The sequence below is a fragment of the Herpailurus yagouaroundi genome, unplaced genomic scaffold (assembly GCF_014898765.1).
Source record: "Herpailurus yagouaroundi ecotype Mexico unplaced genomic scaffold, PumYag 188, whole genome shotgun sequence".
Lineage (NCBI taxonomy): Eukaryota > Metazoa > Chordata > Mammalia > Carnivora > Felidae > Herpailurus > Herpailurus yagouaroundi.
The window spans coordinates 7,537,981-7,558,892 of NW_024412419.1; the positions used below are offsets into that span (position 1 = coordinate 7,537,981).

Sequence of the window (20,912 nt, forward strand, 5' to 3'; positions counted from 1 at the left end):
AGGGCACCTGTTGGGATGAGCACTGGGTGTTGTATGGAAACCAATTTGACAATAATTTTCATATATTGAAAAAAAAATAAACGCTTAAGGCAGACTAAAAAAAAAAAAAAAAAAGCCGCCATTCAGAGGTTTGCTTGTTTCCACTCATTTGATTCTGTGTTAAAATGGCAACACCCGGGATGCCTGTGTGGTTCAGTCGGTTAAGCATCCGACTTCGGCTCATCCCTGCTTGTGCTCTCTCTCTGTCTTTCAAAAATGAATAAACATAAAATAATTTTTTTTAAATAATAATAAAATATATTTACCACCTGGCCTGTCCCAGAAAGTTTGCCAGTTCCTGGTTTAGTTGAAAGACATGTGAGTTGTCACCCATTTGTTCCGGATGACAGTTTATTCATGAAAGAAGCAGTTAATATTAACCACCTGCGATCTTTATTTAACTTATTTCTGCCTTCATACCGAACTGCGTTCTCACCAGAGGCCTTGGGTGGGCGCGTTGAGCTATGCAATCCAAAGTAAAAGGTTCTTGTGGACCAACCAGCCTTCCCAGTTTTCACATTCCTCCTTTTGTAGGAACCAGAAGTTAGATCTGCAAGTCATTATTTTTCTACTTGTACTGTTTTTTTCCGTCACAGATGAAATGTTGAAGGCATTCCCCTCCCCTCATTCATTCTCTCATTCAGACACAAATAAGGGGAAAAAAATCTTTTTTTTTTTTTTTTTTTTTTTTTTTTGCTTTCCAGTTCTGCAAACCTCAACACTGGGAATGTATCCAAGTTATTTTAATCCATATAGGAATACATATCCAATTACGCTTCGATTCCTTAAACTGAAAACAAACTTATTATACCAAAAGGAAATCATCGGAAAAGAAACTCAATCTGCTCGAACAAGTGTACGCCCCACGTGCATTCAACGTGATTAACTCTACAAGTATTTGTAAAACACATCGCGATGAATTTGGGGACTAAACAAATAAGTGATCCATAATCCCTACCCTCCAGAACTCGGGAAGAGACAGCTTTATTATTAATATTATTATTATTATTAAATAAATAATCAAGGTAAAGGGAGACACAGGAAAGAACAGGTACAAAACAGAGAGGAAGGAGAGGTAACAGAAGCGAATAATAAGTCTGAGAGAGCTCAGGAGAGCGTCACAGAGAAAACACCAGAGCGGGGTTTTAAATTTTGTTTTTTAATGTTTATTTTTATTTTTGAGAGAGAGAGAGAGAGGAGGAGGAGGGGCAGAGAGAGAGAGGGAGACGCAGAATCCGAAACAGGCTCCAGGCTCCGAGCTGTCAGCACAGAGCCCGATGTGGGGCTCGAACCCACCAACTGTGAGATCACGACCTGAGCCGAAATCGGATGCTTAACCAACTGAGCCCCCCAGGTGCTCCCGGAGTGGGGTGTTAAAAGAGGAGCAGAAGGTGAGTGTCCAGAAGCAGGGCTGAAAGCCTGGAGATGTGGAAAGCATGGAACATTTGGAAGCTTGGCGGGGTGAGGGCCAAGAAATGAGAGCCGGTGCCCTCTTCCAAATGCCCTCATGGACACTTAGCCTTCTTCTCTGGTGGAGAAAACCGCAACCTGATTTTTAAGTAGAATCCTGTGTTTGGGGGCGCCGGGATGGCTCAGTCGGTTAAGTGTCCAGCTCTTGATTTCGGCTCAGGTCGTGGGATCAAGCCCCACATGGGGCTCTGCACTGAGAGTGGAACCTGCTTGAGATTCTCTCTCTCCCTCTTTCTCCCTACTCCTCCCCTGCTCACACACACTCTCTTTCTCATAACTAACTAACTAAATAAAGCAAAAAATTTTTTTTAAATCCTGCATGTGGACAAAATGAAATCGTCAAGTACAGAAAGGCTTCTCTCCACCCCAGCTCATCGACTCCTCCCAGTGCCCACGTCATTCTGCCACTTGGAGCGTGGCCCTCACGGTCCCATGCCGGCGCTGTGTTCTAGACGGGCGCGGGGAGGATGGGCACACAGCTGTAGAGTCGGCCCCGGAAGGATCCTGGGAAGCACACGCTCCGAACAGAGTCCTGAAGAAGGAAACGTGACTCACCCAAGGTCCCGCGGTAAGGATTTCAGATGTATCATTTATTGAGGGCTCCGGTGCCCCCACATCCTGCAAGGTTCTGATGGTTTGACCCTTGGCAGCATTATGGGGTAGATCCTGTAGTCCTCCCACTTGACAGGCAGGGCACTGAGGCTCAGAGAGCCCAAGACGCTTACCCACAGTCGCACAGCTCATCAATCAGGGCCAGAGGGTCTGGCAGTCTCCGTGCAAAACCCCTGCTCCCCTAACACCCGTCCTAATGCTAAGGCCAGGTGTCGTGGTCCCTGGCTGTGCCCTCCACCACCAGCGGGCCACCCCAACTAGCAGACCAGTAGACAGTAGCACAGCTTTGGTGACACGTATAAAGCACGTGCCCTTGTCCTCTGAGGCGCCTCTCTCCGCGACCCAGGCTGGGTCGGCATCTTCCAGCCCCTGGAAAGACCCCAGCCCATCTTCGGTGCGCACGACCCGGCACCCTCGTGCCCACCTCGAGCGGCCAAGTGCAGAAGAGAGTTACGTGCCCGTGCCATGGTCACCGGGCCATCAGACTCTGCCCGATTGGAACAGGGCCAGCTACACCACCGTGGTGGTAGTACCCAAACCCAAACTCAGCGAGCCGCTCACGTGCCTCTGGCTACAGGCTGCAGAACTCTGGGGGGGGGGGGGGGGGGGGGCCGGGGGGGGGAGGGGGCGAGGTGGGGTGAGGAGGGGCAGAGAGGCTCTCCCTGCCTGACGGTCGCAGTGTTTTTCAGCCTCAGGAGCAAATCGCCGAGTCAGTACTTTGGTCCTGGCCGAGCTCAGGAGAGCCTTTCCCAGAAGCCTTAGCCTTCTGGGTTTTGTTGGGGCACCACATGGGGATGTTTTGCTGCCCCCCCAGACCCATCTCTGGTGGGTTTTTTTTGTTTTTGTCTTGTTGTAAGATTTTATTTGTTTCAGTAATCTCTGCACCCAACATGGGGCCCGAACCCGCAACTCCAAGATCAAGAGTCACCTGCTGCACTGACGGGAGACCCCCCCTGCCCCCCGCCCCACCAGCTCTGTTGATAGAAGTGGCCTTGGTGTCCAGGGATTGGCAGTTCCCGAGGCCAAGAGCTCTGCCGGGAGCAGGGGACGAGGGCGGCAGGCCAGGCCAGGGAGAGAGTCCTGCTTTGGCTGCTCCTCTCTTGGTGCTGGCTGCCTGGGCGGGCGGCCAGAGCTCCACCTGTATCCCACACCCCCACCCCAGACCCTTGTCCAGACCTGGAGCCCAAGAGGAAAGAAGAGAGATGCCAGGCAGTTAACAAGGAGATGGAGAAAGTGTCTCAGGGGGCGCCTGGGTGGCTCAGTCGGTTGAGCGTCCGACCTCGGCTCAGGTCATGACCTCGCAGCGCGTGAGTTCGAGCCCCGCGTCGGGCTCTGTGCTGATGCCTCGGAGCCCGGGGCCGGCTTCGGATTCTGTGTCTCCCTCTCTCTCCGCCCCTCCCCTGCTCACGCTCCGTCTCTCTTTCCTTCAAAAATAAATGAACATTAAAAAAAATAAAAAGAAAGTGTCTCAGGTTGGAGACTAAGGAGATGTGGTAACAACACACAGGGAGGGGTCCCGCATCGCAACAATGACAGCAGGGAAGATTCAGGAAATTGGAATCAAGCCCGCAGGAACGTTAATAGTGTGGTACCACGGTCAGCGTCTTGGTTGTGTAATCATACTATGGCCATGCCACGTGGTAACAGTGGGGGAAGCTGGGTGCCCTCCGGAAACACCCTGTACTATTGCGACAACTCTTCCGTAGGTCTAAAATGATTTCCAAATAAAATGCTCAAAGCTTGTGTATTTTTCTGCATGAGAATTAAAGGAGGCACTACTGCCTTTCCTAACGGGGGACATCAGCAAACAATTTTGTCAGGCTGCCTTATTTCTTTGCCCTTCCCACCGTGACACACACCGCGGCCACGGGGCAAAGGTCCAAGGAGGCGGTGGGGAAACAGAAGAGAGAGCGGCCGGCCTCTTCTTCATGCTTCGACATTTTCCTAAATTCTCTATTATTCCTTTATTGTTGATTGTTAATTCTTCATTGTTGCTCAGGCCAAAAAACTTGGGGTCATCCGTGGCTCCTCCCACTCACCTCCCACCTTCACACATTGCCCTCCATTGCCCTCTCCCGTTCCTCGACAGCCTCCCTGGTCTCCTTGCCCGTCCCCGGTCATGCCAGACACACGCCCACCCCAGGGCCTTTGCACTGACCGCATCTGTGTCACTCTGTCAGAAAGGGGCACAGCTCACGTCCATCCACATGGATGAATCCTGCTGAGTCCCGTTTCATCATCGCAGGGAGGCCTATTTTAAGTCAACCCCCACCCTATACTTCAGACCCTCTATATTCTGCTCTATTTTCTTTCCTTAGCTCTTTCTCCTTCTAACATACAATTTAATATACTTACTGATTGTGTTTATTGTTTGCTTTCTGTTTCCCTTCTGCTAGAATATAAACTCCCAGGGGCAGGGATTTTTTTTTCTGTATTGTTCCCTGCTATGCTCCCAGCACCTAGAATGGTACCTGGCCCTCTGTAACTATTTGTTGAGTCGATGATTAGTGTGAGAGAAGGGCGGATGACAGCCACTTTTTCCTCTCCGGGGACCAGCGTGGGCAAACTGTTCACAGAATTGTTCTTTTGTAGGTTTTTCCGACCAGGGCCAAAACCGAAATAGGGTCTGTTTGCTCCCCACCATCTATGTAGTCTCAGACAGATTATTATTATTTTTTTTTCAGTGTTTATTTTTGAGAGAGAGAGTGCAAGCGGGGGAGGGACAGAGAGAGAGGGAGACACAGAATCCGAAGCAGGCTCCAGGCTCCAAGCTGTCGGCACAGAGCCCGTCGCGGGGCTCGAACCCACAGGCTGGGAGATCATGACCTGAGCCAAAGTCGGACGCTTAGCCGACTGAGCCACCCAGGTGCCCCCAATGGATTATTTAATCTCACTGTGCCTCGGTTTCCTCATCCGTCAAATGGGCATTCATAATTCTTGCATCTAAAAACAAACAAAAAATACTTCCTGCATCATCGTGTTGTCCTGAGAAGTGAATACAGTTAAATGTGGTTGCGCATGTCAAGCCATCAGAACGTAAGTGTTTAGCGGGTAAGAAGCACTTGAAGAATGTGAGCGAAAAATGCATTTGAAAAGGTAACTGTTTAAAATTCAAAATACACTTCCCCCCTCAGGGATTTAGTTACTCCCTAGAGTTCCCAAGAAAGTTTGGTAACAGAACTGAGAACGTATCATCAGCCCAAGGCTGGTACCGGTTCAGTGAACATTTACTGAGGACCCACCACGTGCCCGCCACTGTCCCGGTGACAGCAAGGACTGGCTTCCTAAGCGCCGGCCACCTTTATTTACCTTCTGGCTCTGGACTCATCAAGAGGAGTAGAAATCAGTTGTCAGAGCTCAAAGGACACTTAAATGCCATCTTCCTGGGTGGGCAAGCTGAGGCCTGGAGAGGGTGTAAATAACGTGCCCAGGGTCACGCGGCTGCTTCCGTCCAAAATCGTGCTCCTTTTGATGTTCAACATGACCGTATCCGTAAGTAGGAGATGGAATAAAAATGTCTCCTTTGCAATAAAAATGTCCCAATGTCTTCTATACAATGAACAACTGTGTCACTGCTCTCAGGCGAACGTCAGTCCTGAGCTCCCTTCTCCAGCGTCTCCTTTAGGTCAAGTTTTATTATCAGCTCCTAGGCGGCCGGGAGAGGCCTTCTTCTGTTTTGCTTCCAGCCTGGAAGGAAAAGAACCGGTTACTGACGTCGCGCCCAGCGCGCCCCCTGCCGACCATTAGTGGGATCCATCTTCCAGAATTTCGATCCGGGCTCAGGCTGAACCCGGGTCTTGCAGAGCCTCTAGATGGGCAGGGCTGAGGGCCAGCCGTCTGCCCTTGAGGGTGTGAGAGTGGCCATGGGACTTGACCTGTAGCCTCTGCAACGCGCGCTTTTTGATTTGGGTCCTATGTTCATTTGAGGAGGGCTTAGGCGACATGCCCCATCGCCCCCCTCCCCCAGCACTCCACACCATCACCGACTCGTTCCTTCAATGTCACTTAGCTAAATGTAGTATTTATCATGCCCTGCCGTGTGCAGGCATCGTGCTCAGAGCCGGAGGAAATGTGGAGATTAACAAGATCTTTCTGTCTATTTACCAAGACGAAAGTACCGCGTGCTGTTGGGTTCAACCTGTGGAGCCCCTAACATGTGGGGAGGAGCGTGCCCTGCATTGTGTAAAGGCAGTAACGGTCAGCAGCCTTGACCGTGAGACAGGTGCACAACACGGCTCACGGTGCGTCCTCCATAAATGTCAGGGGTCATCATCTTTACCACCGGCCAGGATAGACGGACTCACTGAAGGTCCCCGAGTGGGAGATAAAGGGTGGGATAAAGGTGTCTGTATCTGCTTCGGCTCAAATGCTTCTTCTCTCTTAGCGCACCTATGGCGCTGGAAAAAAAGAACTTGGGCTTGAATGGCTTCTCTCTCTTCCTGGAAAGGCTGGTGAGAGCGGAGTGGGGTCTATTTCCCACACCTCCTCCTGTGGCTGAGGAAGTTCCAGGGGCTGACGGCGAGGTGGTGGGTCCAGTATCCAGGAGGGAGGGGTATACGGGCCACCCATTCCAGTCACTGAGGCTGACGGGGTCTTCTCGGCAGGACGTCTTGGGTCTTCAAATCTGCTAATGTGGCCTCTGGGAAGGAGATGAAGAGGTGACATTTCCCTGAACCCTCTGTCAAGGAGTACCTCTGAGGGATAAGTTTTCGGAGTTGGAGATAGACTCCCCGTGGCCTTGTGGGGACCCTGTACGGCCAACCAAGATGGCAGCTGTCCTTGGTGCTTCTGAAAATCAGCCCCGGCCATGCGGAGCCGCCTGGAGAGCCAAGCTGGACGGAGCCCACTGCCGGGGAAGAGAAGGCCAGGTGGTTTCCTAGCGATGATGCCTGAGCTGTGCGCTCCAGACGGGGTAGGAGAGTGTGTGTGTGTGTGTGTGTGCGTATTTTTAAGGGAATATTGCTAAATAACAGATCTATGTGTTTTATTGTCAGGCCCTAAATGAATCGCCAGTCTCTATTTATGAGGAAGTAAGTAAAAAGTTCAGATTAAAAAAAATTTTGGGGGGGGCGGCGCGCCTGGGTGGCTCAGTGGGTAAAGCGTCCGACTTCCACTCAGGTCATGATCTCGCGGTTCGTGAGTTTGAGCCCGGCGTCGGGCTCTGTGCTGACAGCTCAGAGCCTGGAACCTGCTTTGGATTCTGTGTCTCCCCCACTCTCTGCCCCTCCCTTGCTCATGCTCTGTCTGTCTCTGTCTCTCAATAATAAATAAATGTCAAAAAAATTTTTTTTAATTTTTTTAATGTTTATTTATTTTTGAGAGAGAGAGTGAGACAGAGTGCGAACTGAGGAGGGGTAGAGAGAGAGGGAGACACAGAGTCGGATGCAGGCTTCAGGCTCTGAGATCTCAGCACAAGGCCCTATGCGCGACTCGAACTCACAAACCGTGAGATCATGACCTGAGCCGAAGTCAGCCGCTTAACCGACTGAGCCACCCAGGGGCCCCCAAAGCTCAGACTTTAAAAAACTAAATATCAGTAGGATTTTTTTTTTTTTAACTCAAGCTAACATTAAGTAATGTTTAGACCTTTTCTGTGCTGTCTCTTGAGTTCTCCCCGAATTGTTAACAGATAACTGGAGGGTCTCATACACACCCCCTCTAGTCTTAGAAGGGGCAGGAGGGCGAGAAAGGGGGGGTCGCATGGAAGAAGGTGCTTAGGCGTTAACAGGCACAGGGGTGGGTGTGTGAGCAGAGGTGGGGCAGAGGTAGAGGGTGCCGGCTGAGGGACGGGGGGCAGGGTGGGACAGCCACTCTGGGCTTTTCAGGCACATAAACATCCTTTTTGCTCCCGTGTCTATCACTTGCAACCAGAAGAGCTCTTAGAATATTCCTCTCGGTTCTGCTTCGCTCTGCATCGAGTCCACTTTCCACTCTGTGCTTCTGAGTCTCAGGCTTAAGTCTCGAAGCTCCAAATGCAGCAGGAAGTCAGAGCCTCTCTCCCCGCCAAGGCCAGCACATGGCCTGAAACTGGGCTTCCTTAGGAAGGCTTGAGTCGGTTGCCCATTCCTAACGGGTTAAGAGCTTAGGAATTGCCAGGGTCATGTCCTTTTCCCTACACCTTTAGGGGCGAGGAGGACAGGTGGGGAGCTGACCCATGGGCCTTGAGGGCCTCACAAGGACCTGGACATCTGCTCGCATTGTGATGAGACCAGTTGTGAGATCGAGCCTGGCATCAGGCTCCATGCTGAGTATGGAGGCTGCTTGGGATTCTCTCTCTCCCTCTCTCTCTCTCTGCCCCATCCCCCACTCATGGTCTGTCTCTCTTTCTCTCCCCAAATAAATAAGTAAACATTAAAAAAAAAAAAAAAATGAGATGAGACCAGTGAAGGTGAAAGTCATCGGGACCAGCACTGGGTGTGGAAGCCAGGCATCCGGGCCCTCTACTTCCTGGAACACCCTCTTGGCACTTTGCATTATGTTGACCCGCCCAAAGTGTGATTCTGCAGGTTTTGCAAATGCGCATCTGCCAGGCCCAGTCTCTAGCCTCTGTAATCTCCCCATAGTGCTGTCCTCAGCCTTGGGACCAAGCCTAGATAAGCCTCCTGGGGCCTGCCCATCAGGCACCAGCAGAGAAGGCACAGTGTCACCTCCCCTGGGTCTCACTGGGCAATATGTAGGGCTTTCCTATGGTGGAGGGTGGGGGGAGGGCTTGGAAAACCCTGGAACACAACTCCTAATCCTCATTATAGCTACCAATTACTGAGGATTACCAAATGCCAGGTACTGTGCTAAGTTCTTCCACGGAAGCCTCACACATCCTGCTGAAGTATTAACAGCCCATTTTACAGACGAGGGAGGGGAAGCTCCACGAGGAAGCAGCTTGCTCAGTCACACGGCCAGGATGTGGCAGAGGGCAGCAGACTAGTCTCTCTGACTCCAGAGGCCATGCTCTCAAGTCACGGCCCCTCTGCTCCCAGGTCCCACTTCAAATGCATCTCTGGTCTCTTGTCAAACGTTTGTGACCTTTTTTGGGGCGCCTGGGTGGCTCGGTCGGTGAAGCATCCGACTTCGGCTCGGGTCACCATCTCGCCGTCCGTGAGTTCGAGCCCCGCGTCGGGCTCTGTGCCGACAGCTCGGAGCCTGGAGCCTGCTTCAGATTCTGTGTTTCCCTCTCTCTCTGCCCCTCCCCCACTCAAGCCCTGTCTCTCTCTGTCTCTCAAAAAATGAATAAGCGTTAAAAAAATTTTTTTAAAAACCCCATTTTTGACCTTTTTCATCAGATAGGATTATACAATAGGCAACGGAGAACAGTATCCATTTGGTTCCAAACGCTGCATTGTCAATCCATTAAAATGCTCCTATCCAAGTTAATGCTGGCAATATCAAAGCTACAATGGTTATTATTTAAAAGAACATAAAATAACAAGTATTGGTGAGGATGCAGAGAAACTGGAACGGTTGTGCACTCTTGGGATGTGTAATGGTGTGCTCACTACGGAAAACAATACAGCAGTCCTCAAAAAATTAAAAATCACATTGTTCTCTGTATTTTTATTTTTATTTTTTTTTAAGTTTATTTATGTATTTTGAGAGTGTGTGTGGAAGAGACAGACGAAGCATGAGCAGGGGAGGGGCAGAGAGAGGAAGAGACAGAATCCCAAGCAGGCTCACGCTGTCAGCGCAGAGCCCGACACGGGGCTCGAGCTCACGAATCCTGAGACGGTGGCCTGAGCTGAAACCAAGAGTCGGATGCTTAACCGACTGAGCCAGCCAGGCGCCCCGTGTACTTTTTAAATTTTTTAAAAGGTGAAGAAAGGAAAAAGTACACGCCACATGTTCTGATCACAGTGCAGTAAAAACGAAGAGTGGAAATGAAAAGGTATCTGAAATGGAAATCAGATTGTATGGATAATTAACATTTTTGACCTTCTAAATCGCTCAGATCAGGTGGGAATCAAAACCAAAAATTCGGAATACTTAGGAAAAAATGCAAAAATGAGACCACACCCGTTTAAACCTGTGGAATTTGGTCAAAATATCCTCGAAAGAACATATAAGGGCATTCATAATTTCTTCTAAAAAAAGATGCTTAAATGCAATGTGGGATCCTGGACCGGACCCTGGAACAGAGAGGACGTTAGTGAGGAATGTAGTGAAAGGGAATACAGTCTGTAGTTCATAATTTGGTACCAAAGTTAATTTTTTTTACTTTTAACAAATAGAAGATGTCATAATTAGGGGGAGGTAAATGGAGGGTCCGTGGAAACTTTCTGTAACATCTTGGCAATTTTTCTGCAAATCTAAAATTATTTCGGAATAAAAAGCTCAAAGAACAAGATGGCAGTTTATAGCTACACGGGCGTCAAGAGGAAAGGCATGGAGCATCTGCTTGGCAGCGAGGATCCTGGCGAAGCAGTGTGGACTTGAACCCTGAGCTGGCACACTGGCCTCCTGATCCCAGTCCTCTGGTCATGCCACTGGGAGCAGCCGCTTGGGGGCCAGTTCTACAGTGTTCTGGGAGATGCTGCTCGAAGCTCCACCCACAGCCGACCCCCTCCAACACTTCCACTCATTTTGTAAGCATTAACTCCCCCTAGTCAACCCTTTTCTGCTTAAATCAGCCACGGTAGTTTCTGCTATTCTCAGATGGCCCCTGACTGAAATGCAGATGGAAACACTGACTATATTCACCCCATAGAAAGAAGTGAAAAAGTTATCAAAAATCTACCTCCCCCTGCAGCAGAAAAGGTGCTAATGCTTGATAGTTTGTACAGGCAAATTACATCCAACTTACGAGAGAGAGAGAGAGAGAGAGAGAGAGAGAGAGAGAGAATTTAAACTATATCAGAGCAAAGAAAAATATGGGAAGATTCTTAATTTTATTCCAATGAACTACTTAGATTCCAAACTATATAAGAATAGAGAACATAGCTTAAAAATTAACAATGTTTTGGGGGCACCTGGGTGGCTCAGTCGGTTAAGCGTCCGACTTTGGCTCAGGTCATGATCTCACAGTTCGTGAGTTCGAGCCCCACGTCGGGCTCTGTGCTGACAGCTCAGAGCCTGGGGCCTGCTTCAGATTCTGTGTTTCCCTCTCTCTCCGCCCCTCCCCTGCTCATGCTCTGTCTCTCTCTCTCTCTCTCAAAAGTAAATAAACATTAAAAAATTTAAAAAGTTAACAATATTTATGTGTGTGTGTGGCTGATGCACAATCTAAACAAGCCTATTGGTTCTAGTAGAGTAGTAAAAGAATAAAAGACCTTGACAGACACACTTCGTGGTTAACAGCACAGATTCAGGAAAGACTATAAGGCTCAATTCCTAGTTTCACCTGCTTGATTTGGGCAAGCTACTTAACCCCCGTCTCACTTTTAATATGTGCAACAGGAATGATGATATACCTACCTCGTGGGGTTGTCAGGAGTTAAAATAAAGACATAAAATAAAGACATAAAGACAAAAAGTGCCGAGAACGATTCCAGAATTATATAGTCAAGGCTGTGTAGTAGTTGGCTTTTATTATTAATATCATCCCAGGATGCAATGTAGCAAATCGTATGGATAGATTTAAGGAGAAGAATCGCATAGTTTTATTGGTAGATGCCAAGAGTATCTGATTGAATTCAAATACCCTTCTCATAAAAGCTCCCTGAGATCTAGGAAAACAGTGACATTTATTGAATGCGATAAAGGATATGTATCAAATATTGACAATAACTACTTGTGGATAAAGAGGGTGATGTGAAGCCAGATCATAGATTCTCTTTTCCACCATTCATTTAAAAAAATTTTTTTTAACATTTATTCATTTTTTGAGAGACAGAGAGAGAGCACAAGCAGGGAAGGGGCAGAGAGGTGGGGAGACATGGAATCCGAAGCAGGATCCGGGCTCTGAGCTGTCATCATGGAGCCCGATGCGGGGCTTGAACTCATGAAACACAAGATCATGACCTGAGCCGAAGTCAGACACTCAACCGACTGAGCCACCCAGGCACCTGCTCCATCTTTCCCACCATTCATTAAGTGAATATTTATCAAGACCATAGGGGGACCCCTTGCTGACGATGCAGCAGTAAAGAGCTGGCTGGGTCCTGCTTTCCCAAGCTTACATTCTAAAGAAAAAAATCCAAGAGAATGATAAGCGCTATGCAAAACATTACAATGGGGGGCGTGTCCAAGTGACCAAACAAGTGACACTATGCTGAGATCCAAGTGAGAAGGATGAGCTGTGCAAGAGACCAGGAGAAAGGGCATCTCAGCCCTGAGAACAGCCTCCCCCAGGGCTCTAAGTGGAGGTCAGCTTGGAACGGCCTGGAAACAGAAAGAAGGACCAAGCACAAAGGTATGAAGATAGTGAGGATTTAAAAAAAAAAGTTTTTTTAATGTTTATTTATTTTTGAGAGACAGAGCATAAGTGGCGAAGGAGCAGAGAGAAGGAGACACAGAATCTGAAGCGGGCTCCAACCTCTGAGCTGTCAGCACAGAGCTCGACGCAGGGCTCGAACTCATAAACCGCGAGATCGTGCCCTGAGCCGAAGTCGGACGCTCAACCGACTGAGCCACTCAGGCACCCCCAAAACAAAATCTTTAAGAAAGAAGTAAAAAGTAGCGCTCAACCTTATGCAACCGCTCAGGGATTCAAGTGTACAAAATAAGTCGTCAATGGTCTACAAGAAAATGTATCTTTGTGTGGTTTAGCAGGACAGCAAAAACAGAAACCAGAAAAGGAAAAATTGAACAGCTTCACCACATAAACACTTACAAACTTCTGAATGGTAAAAGACACCATAAATGCTATTAATAGTTTTTTTAACGTTTATTTATTTTTGACAGAGAGCACAAGCAAGGGAGGGGCAGAGAGAGGGGGACAGAGGATCTGACGCGGGCTCTGCTCTGACAGCTGTGAGCCCACTGTGGGACTCAAACTCACAAACCACGAGATCATGACCTGAGCTGAAGTCGGATGGTCAACCGCCGAGCCACTCAGGCGCCCCATCCAAGTGCTTGCGAAGAAGGGGAGCGACTGGAACCGGCATTCGTTGCCAGTGAGAATGTTAACGGGACAACCAGTCTACGAAACAGTTTGGCAGTTTCTTCTGAAGTTAAATAAATATACACTTAGCAAATGACCCAGCAATTACACTCTTGAGTATTTATCCTAGAGAAATAGAAGCGTATATTCACACAAAAATCTCTACAGTTGAGTATTCGTAACAGCTTTATTTGTAATAGCCAAAACCTGTGCAAAAAACCCAGATGGCCTCCACCAGGAAAGTGGTTAGACACGTGGACATAAGCCATCCACGCCATGGGGCACGACTCAGAAATGAAAAGGAACAAACACGATCCACCTCACCTCAAGCTCACTAGGCTGAGTGAAAAGAGCCAGTCTCCAAAGGTTACACCCCGAATCATTCCATCTAGGTATTTACCCAAAGGATACAAAAATGCTGATTCGAAGGGGCACGTGCCCCCCCAATGTTTATAGCAGCGCTATCAACAATAGCCAAATGATGGGAAGAACCCGAATGTCCATCGACGGATGAATGGATAAAGAAGATGTGGTTTATGTGCAATGGAATATTACTCGGCAGTCAGAAAGAATGAAATCTTGCCATTTGCAACTACGTGGATGGAACTAGGGTGTGTTAGGCTAAGCGAAATAAGTCAGCCAGAGAAAGATAAGTATCATCATTTCACTCATACGTGAAATTTAAGAAACAAAATAGATGAACATAGGGGAAGGGAAGCAAAAATAAGATAGAAACAGAGAGGGAGGCAAATCATAAGAGACTCTTAAATACAGAGAACGAACTGAGGGTTGTTGGAGGGGAGGTGGGGGGGGATGGGCATTAAGGAGGGCACTTGCTGGGATGAGCGCTGGGTGTTACAGGCAAGTGGGGAATCACTAAATTCTACTCCTGAAATCATTATTACACTATATGTTAACTAACTTGGATTTCAATGAATTAAAAAAAAAGAATAAGCATACTAAAAAATGATTCTTTTAACAAAAGTGCCTATGAGGTTAGATCCTAGCCAATAAGAAACAAAACATTCTCTAAGTAGCAAATTATGGTGATGGAGACAGATTGGTGATTGCCAGGAGTTAGGGATGGGCTGGTTTGGACTATTAAGGAGTAACTCAGGGACTTTCCTGGTGGTGAGGGAACAGTCCTGCATCCTGATTGGTGAGGATAACTCACATCTACACATGTGACCGAATTGCCAAGGACCATTTACACGTACACACTCACAGAAGTGCCTGTAGAAACTGGTAAAATCCAAATAAGCTTCAAAGCTTACTTAACGGTGTTGCACCAATGACAATTTCCTGATTTTGACAATCCACTGCGGTTATGTAAGATATTGAGGGAGGCTGGGTGAAGGGTGCATCGGATCTCTGTACTAATTGTGCAACTTGTGTGTCTTAAACTATTTCGAAAGAAAAAGTTATAATTTTAAGATAAGATATACATGAAATACAGGAAAATATAACTGCTGCATATGTAATAGAAAGAGAGGTACATTCCAAAACAAACAGCGCTCCTATAAATCAATAAGAAAACGATGAAGGTTGCGCCTGGGTGGCTCAGTCGGTTAAGCGTCTGACTTCGGCTCAGGTCATGATCTCGCGGTTTGTGGGTTTGAGCCCCGCGTGGGGCTCTGTGATGGCAGCTCGGAGCCTGGAACCTGCTTCAGTTTCTGTGTCTCCTTAGCTCTCTGCCCCTCCCCCGCTCGCGCTCTGCCTCTCTCTCTCTCTCTCTCTCTCAAAAATAAATAAACATGAAAAAAATTAAAAAACAATAAGAAAACAATGCATAACTCAACCAACGGATTGACAAATACTAGGACATTCAGAGAAGAAATATAAATGGACCTTAGATAAGTATCCATGTGTCCATATTCGATCTCACTAATAATCAAATAAATTCAGATTAAGACAACAAGCAAATATAAGTTTCCAGCCATACAAGATTTATGGCCAGGACAAAGGGACACTTTCATTCATGGTCAGTGAGTGTAAACTGGCCAATATTCTAACAGGCAGCTTGATGGCACTGACCCAGATGTTAAAAGTTTTCACCATTTGACCGAGTACTTCTTGGAAATACAAAGATCCGGGAAATACAAAGGAAATACAAAGATCTACATTGCAGTGTTGTTTATATATATATATTTTTTTCAGTGTGTATTTATTTTTGAGACAGAGAGAGATAGAGCATGAGCGGGGGAGGGGCAGAGAGAGAGGGAGACACAGAATCTGAAGCAGGTTCCAGGCTCTGAGCAAGCGGTCAGCACAGAGCCCGATACGGGGCTTGAACCCACGAACCCACGACCCGTGAGATCACGACCTGAGCCAAAGTCGGAGGCTCAACCGACTGAGCCACCCAGGCGCCCCTGCAGCGTTGTTTATCGTAGTGAAAAATTGAAGGTGACAGAAATGTTTGTTACAGGCGACTGGTTAGACAAATTACAATAATGGCCACTAATATTCATCTGGTGCTTTTGACGTTCCGGGAACTTCTGTAAGTGTTTCACATTTATTGATTCATTTAATCCTCACAATAATCCTACGAAGAAGGTTCTAGATACTGTTAGGCTCGTTTCACAACCGGGGAAACTGACATGCATTAGCAAGTGGGGAAGCTGGGATTCACATCCAGGCAGCCTGGCTCTCGACCCGCACCCTTAACCAAAGACCACACTTCCAGGCCTGTGCAGGTATTTTAAGTGAGACGATCAGCATGTATGATAGGATCCCAGACAACAGTGTGTATATAAAAAAAAAGTTCTGACGTTATCTTTGGGGCTTGTCGTTATGGGCAACATGTACTCTTTTGTTTATATATTTTTATATTGTTTGAATTTTTTTACAATAAAAACGTACCATGTTTATAATTGAAAAGCTTGTAGGGATATTTAAAGGTAACAGATCAAAAATTTAAGAGAGAGAGAGAGACACCAGGTAGGAATTCAACAGCCTCAGGGCACTTGTTCCCAACCCCCAATCCCCTCAGCAGCCCTGGGAGAGTGGCCCCTCAGGCTGGGGCTCCTTTTCCCCGAAGGTGAAGGTGAAATCTGGAGAAGTGGTTAAGTCTTTGGCTCAGGGTAGGTAGGGGGGCACCCTCTCCAGCACTCTTCAGGGCTGGCCCTTCCCTGAGCAGCTGACACTGCCCCAGGGGAACAAAACCACTTCAAAAGAAAAACAACAAACTGCATTCCAAACACCATCAGAAACTGGAGATTAGAAGGGACAGACCAAGAATTTAAAATACGCACAACAAACATACAGAAGTCTGTGGATTTAAGGTCCTGAAATTCACACAGGTCAGGCTTTCAAAAATGCTAATATTTGCAACACGGTGGATGTTACATCCCCGGCAACGAGTTAATCTTAGGATGAAAAACTTCGAATGTCAGTTGAGTGTGTGCAAAGGGGGGCACACCGCTTTTCAACATCGTTTGGGGGGCTACCGAAGCAGAAAGAAAACCACAGATCCCGAGCCGGCTTGCCTGATCCTGGCCTCTTGATGTTTGCTGAAGCTCTGAGTTTGCACGTCTGTCCAGGATGCAGAGCTCTGCCAGGCTGTGAGGCAAGAACTGTCTGTATCCTGGCTAGAAAGCAATTTTTGTTTTAAAGTTTATTTATTTATTTTTATTTTTTTTAATGTTTATTTATTTTTGAGAGAGAGGGAGGGAGACAGAGTATGGGGGGGGTGGCAGAGAGAGAGGAAGACACAGAATACAAAGCAAGCTCCAGGCTCCCAGCTGTCAGCACAGAGCCCGACGTGGGGCTCGAACTCACAAACCCACCAGATCATGACCTGAGCCGAAGTCGGGAGCTTAACCCACTGAGCCACTCAGGCGCCCCAGAAAGCAGTTTCTTGATTGGGATCAGGCTTAAGAGGATCTCTCTCTTTGGCAGAAACAGAAACAGGATCACTTTGTGGTAAACACCCACATCAAAAATCTCCATCTATTTGGGGTAAGGGGGTGGGGGGTGGGGTGGGGGAGAGCTTCCTGCTTAACCATTTCCTGTCCAGGTCTGAGTGAACTACACAGCAACTACAAAGTTCTAGCTTGAGGGGACTGGAGAAAAGCAAGGAGCCACCCCCTGGGCCTAAGATGCTGCCATGCACACGGCCCTGATTTATGTCTGAGTCCAGTTAACAGTTAACTTGTGTTAAATGACAAAAATTCAGCCGAGTACATGTTAAATATTTAACTGGCCTTATTAGTTGATTTATCAATCAAGCAGCATCCCATCTAGCAAGCAGAGGGGAGCACCATCAAGCTGCAGAAAAGGGAAGATTTTTAAAGGTAGAAAGGGAGTGCGAAAAAGAAAATCACTAGCAAAGAATCCCGTTTCAGGCTAGGCCGTCCTCCCGAGGGTAACTGACTGAAAGGGTCTATCTGTAACGTTCCTAGTGCGATCAGTAAATTCCAGGTTTACTGGTTAAAGGTTACATTCCGGGGTGGGGGGGGGGTGGGGGGGTGGGGGGCGGGGGAAATGTTGAAATTGTAGTTAGGTTAGGTATTAAGTCTTGGTGTGCTGACCTGGGAATCTTAATAGGAGTGATTCCGTTTGGGGCTTGTGTTTTTCTTTGTAACAGCCGTCGATACTAAAATTCTAAAGAGCTAACGTTTAATCTAAGAAGAGACACTCTTTTTAGCACATGCTAGTACCCTTAGAACAATGAAAAAGTGAATTTCAAAGACACCTTCCTGCTCATTAAATAAGAGAAAGTCTAGGCTTTTGACCCAAGCTCCTCCAGCATGTGTGCAGTCTGCTGGCCCAAGGCTGTGCCCGGATCTGGCGCAAGGCCGTGTTTAACTCGAGTTGGCAAGGACAGTGTGTGAGTTCTCTGGAGATGCCTCCTGCGGCGGCTGGGACTCACGGTCCAGGTTCATGACTTCTTTGCCAGGAGGCCTCGTCTTCCTTCTTCGTGCAATTCAACGAAGTTTGCCACCTGGCCAGCCTCCTTCCTCCCCACCCCCATGCCCAACTTGACTGCCTAGGAGGCGCGTCCCAACAGGGTGAACGATGCCTAGGAGGGGAAGGAGGCAGCTCACAGCATATTAATGGCCCAGGGCATGGAGAAAGCATTTGAGGTGCCAGCCCAGATCAGGCACACGCTGGCACGCCTGGCATCAGGAGGAGAGGCCACTTTAGCGTGCATTGTTACCAAAGCCTCAAATCACATGCCCGTCGTGGGGATCGATGCTTCACGGGGACAGGAATTAGGCCGGGAGGCATGGGGGGCTTTGTGGAGTTGAGACACTTGGGTCTGGTCTGGCCCCCTTTTCCTGGTGAGTCACTCCTTCATTTCCTTGGAAGAAGCCTTGCTCCCACTCTTAATGGCCGGGCACGCATCAGGAGGGCCCTCTGGGAGGTGTGGGAGGCGAGGCTTCTGTTCTGCTCATCTGCACTAAGGACCACTGTGATGGCAGTGGGGAGGAGGCAGAAAAAAGATGGGGACAGAAGGAGCTGGAATAACGATCAGGGCTATGGGTAACTAGGGATCTGGAAATGAACGCAGGTGGGAAACTGGGAAAAACACATTAGAATAGCTTCAGTTTTCTATTTCAAGAGACTAAGAAAGGTCAGCCAGCTAGCTAAATGGAGAGGACGGAACTTCCATAAAACACCTTTAAGGCGCTTTAAATATCCAACTCTATTTAATCCTTAGAAGAACCCTGTGCTGGGGGGGGTGGGGAATGATCGTGCCCATTTTATCAGTAAAGCAACAGGCTCAGAAGTATCAAGTGGCTTGTCCAAGGTCATCTAATAAATAAGAAGCGATGCTGGGGTTCCCACCTGAACGCAGGATTGGTCCCTTCACCCCCCTACACTGACCAAGCCTAAAAGCAGCTGAACTTCTAGAAAGTGAGTCATCAGAGCTTTGTAGGATTGACTTGCCTGGGCTTTGCTTTCCCCCTCCTGAAGTTATTATTTAGCGAAAATGCATGGGTGGTGAGTGTGGCTTCCAGAATTTCGTCTCTGCTGCTGCCCTCCCCATCACCCCTCCCAGTCTGCCCTCCTCACTAAATGCAGGATTTACTCCTCCTTGCAAGCCTATTTGCATAAGTTGTTCTAAGTCTGCCAGTTCAGAATCACATTTAAAGCTGCCGTCCCCTCTCCTTCCAAACACACACACACACATACCCCACTGTATTTAGAAAGAAGTCAATATTGTGGCCCCATTATCCAGGGAAGGAGGCTATTAAGAAGAAATTATCAGTAATAAGCCAGCAGGAAGCTGAGGTTGGTCACAAGGAAATAAACTTATCCTGGGCCTGCAAAATTGTGGCCTTACATTCTTACTTTTCTCTCTTTTTCAAGTCAACCCGTGGGAAATCCTCTTTCAGACGTAGCCTGGAAGGGGCAGAATTCGGATTTCAGAGAGGGGGGCGGGGTTCGACCTGGGAGCAGGAAGATCAGAGCAGGGGCTTCCAGGAAAGAGGGGAAAGGCCTTGGTGGTCAGGCTCTGAAGGAGGGAAAGATAGGGCCCTGGGGTCACCTTGGGAAGGGGGGCATTTTCACAAGAGATACATGGAGGGGGAGGTCCAGGGGCAGGTTTTCTGTGGTTGGCAGAGGACTGGAGGGTGGAAAGAGGCTGACTCAACCCCACCCTCAGCCCGCGGCCCCACTCTTGAAATCCCACAGCTAACAAGTCACACTTGGGATGAAGTGGTATTCAGTTTTCCAGCTTCCCTCCAATGCCTTTTCCTCAACAGAGGATTCTGAGCATCCTGAAGATGTGGAAGGGGAAGGTCAAGTTCAGAGGGCGGAAGGGGATGCTCTGGAGCCACACGATTTTGAAAAGGGCCGACCTTGCTTCCTAGTGGTTGGGAAACAAAAAAACCTCCATGGGCAGGAGGGGCAGATGTGATTACATAAATCCCATGAAATCTCATGAACAGAATATCTATCTATCTATATGATGGAATATTATGCAGCCTGAAAAATAAATGAAATCCTAGGGGCGCCTGGGTGGCTCAGTTGGTTAAGCGTCTGGCTTTGGCTCAGGTCATGATCTCATGGTTCGCGCGGTCGAGCCCAGTGCTGGGCTCTGTGCCAGCAGCTCGGAGCCTTGAGCCTGCTTCGGATGCTGTGTCTCCCTCTCTCTCTCTGCCCCTCCCTGCCTCTCACTCTCTCTCAAAAATAAATAAATATTAAAAAAAAAAAAATAAGCTGACCAGTTAGCTCAGTCGGTTAGAGCGTGGTGCTAATAATAATAAAAAAAATGATTAAATGAAACCCGAACACATACCACAACATAGATGAAACTTGAAGAGGTTATGCTAAGTGAAATGAGCCGAGCACAAGAGGACAAATGTCGTAAGATTCCACTTATCTGAGGTACTTAGAGCAGTCAGGTTCAGAAAGACCGAAAGTTGGGTGGTGGTGATGACTGATGGGCGGGTGGATGGGGATCTAGTTTGTAATGGGGACAGAATCTCAGATGATGAAGAGGTTCTGGAGACGGATTAAGTACAATAGTGTAATGTACGTAACGGCACTGATTTGCACCTTGAAAAAGGTTCAAATGGTAAATCTTGGGTTACGTATATTTTACCACAAGAAAAAATAAGCTAAATCTAATAAAGCCTATTTATTTCTTTATTTTGACAGAGAGGGAGTGTGCGCACACAAGTGGAGGAGGGGCAGGGAGAATCCCAAGCAGGCTCTGTGCTGTCGGCACAGAGCCCAACACAAGGCTCAACACAGGTCACAAAAAGCGAGATCATGGCCTGAGCCGAAGTCAAGAGTCAGATGCTTAAAC

At 48.0% G+C, this 20,912-nt stretch overlaps 1 long non-coding RNA gene across 1 annotated transcript; it reads left to right on the top strand.

Annotated features, from left to right (window-relative positions):
- Positions 1-6,521: 6,521 nt before the first annotated feature.
- On the top strand, positions 6,522-7,287 carry LOC121044086 (uncharacterized). The gene is made up of 4 exons (XR_005797118.1): positions 6,522-6,572; positions 6,726-7,033; positions 7,116-7,151; positions 7,240-7,287. It is a non-coding gene; the product is annotated as an uncharacterized LOC121044086 (long non-coding RNA).
- Positions 7,288-20,912: the final 13,625 nt, after the last annotated feature.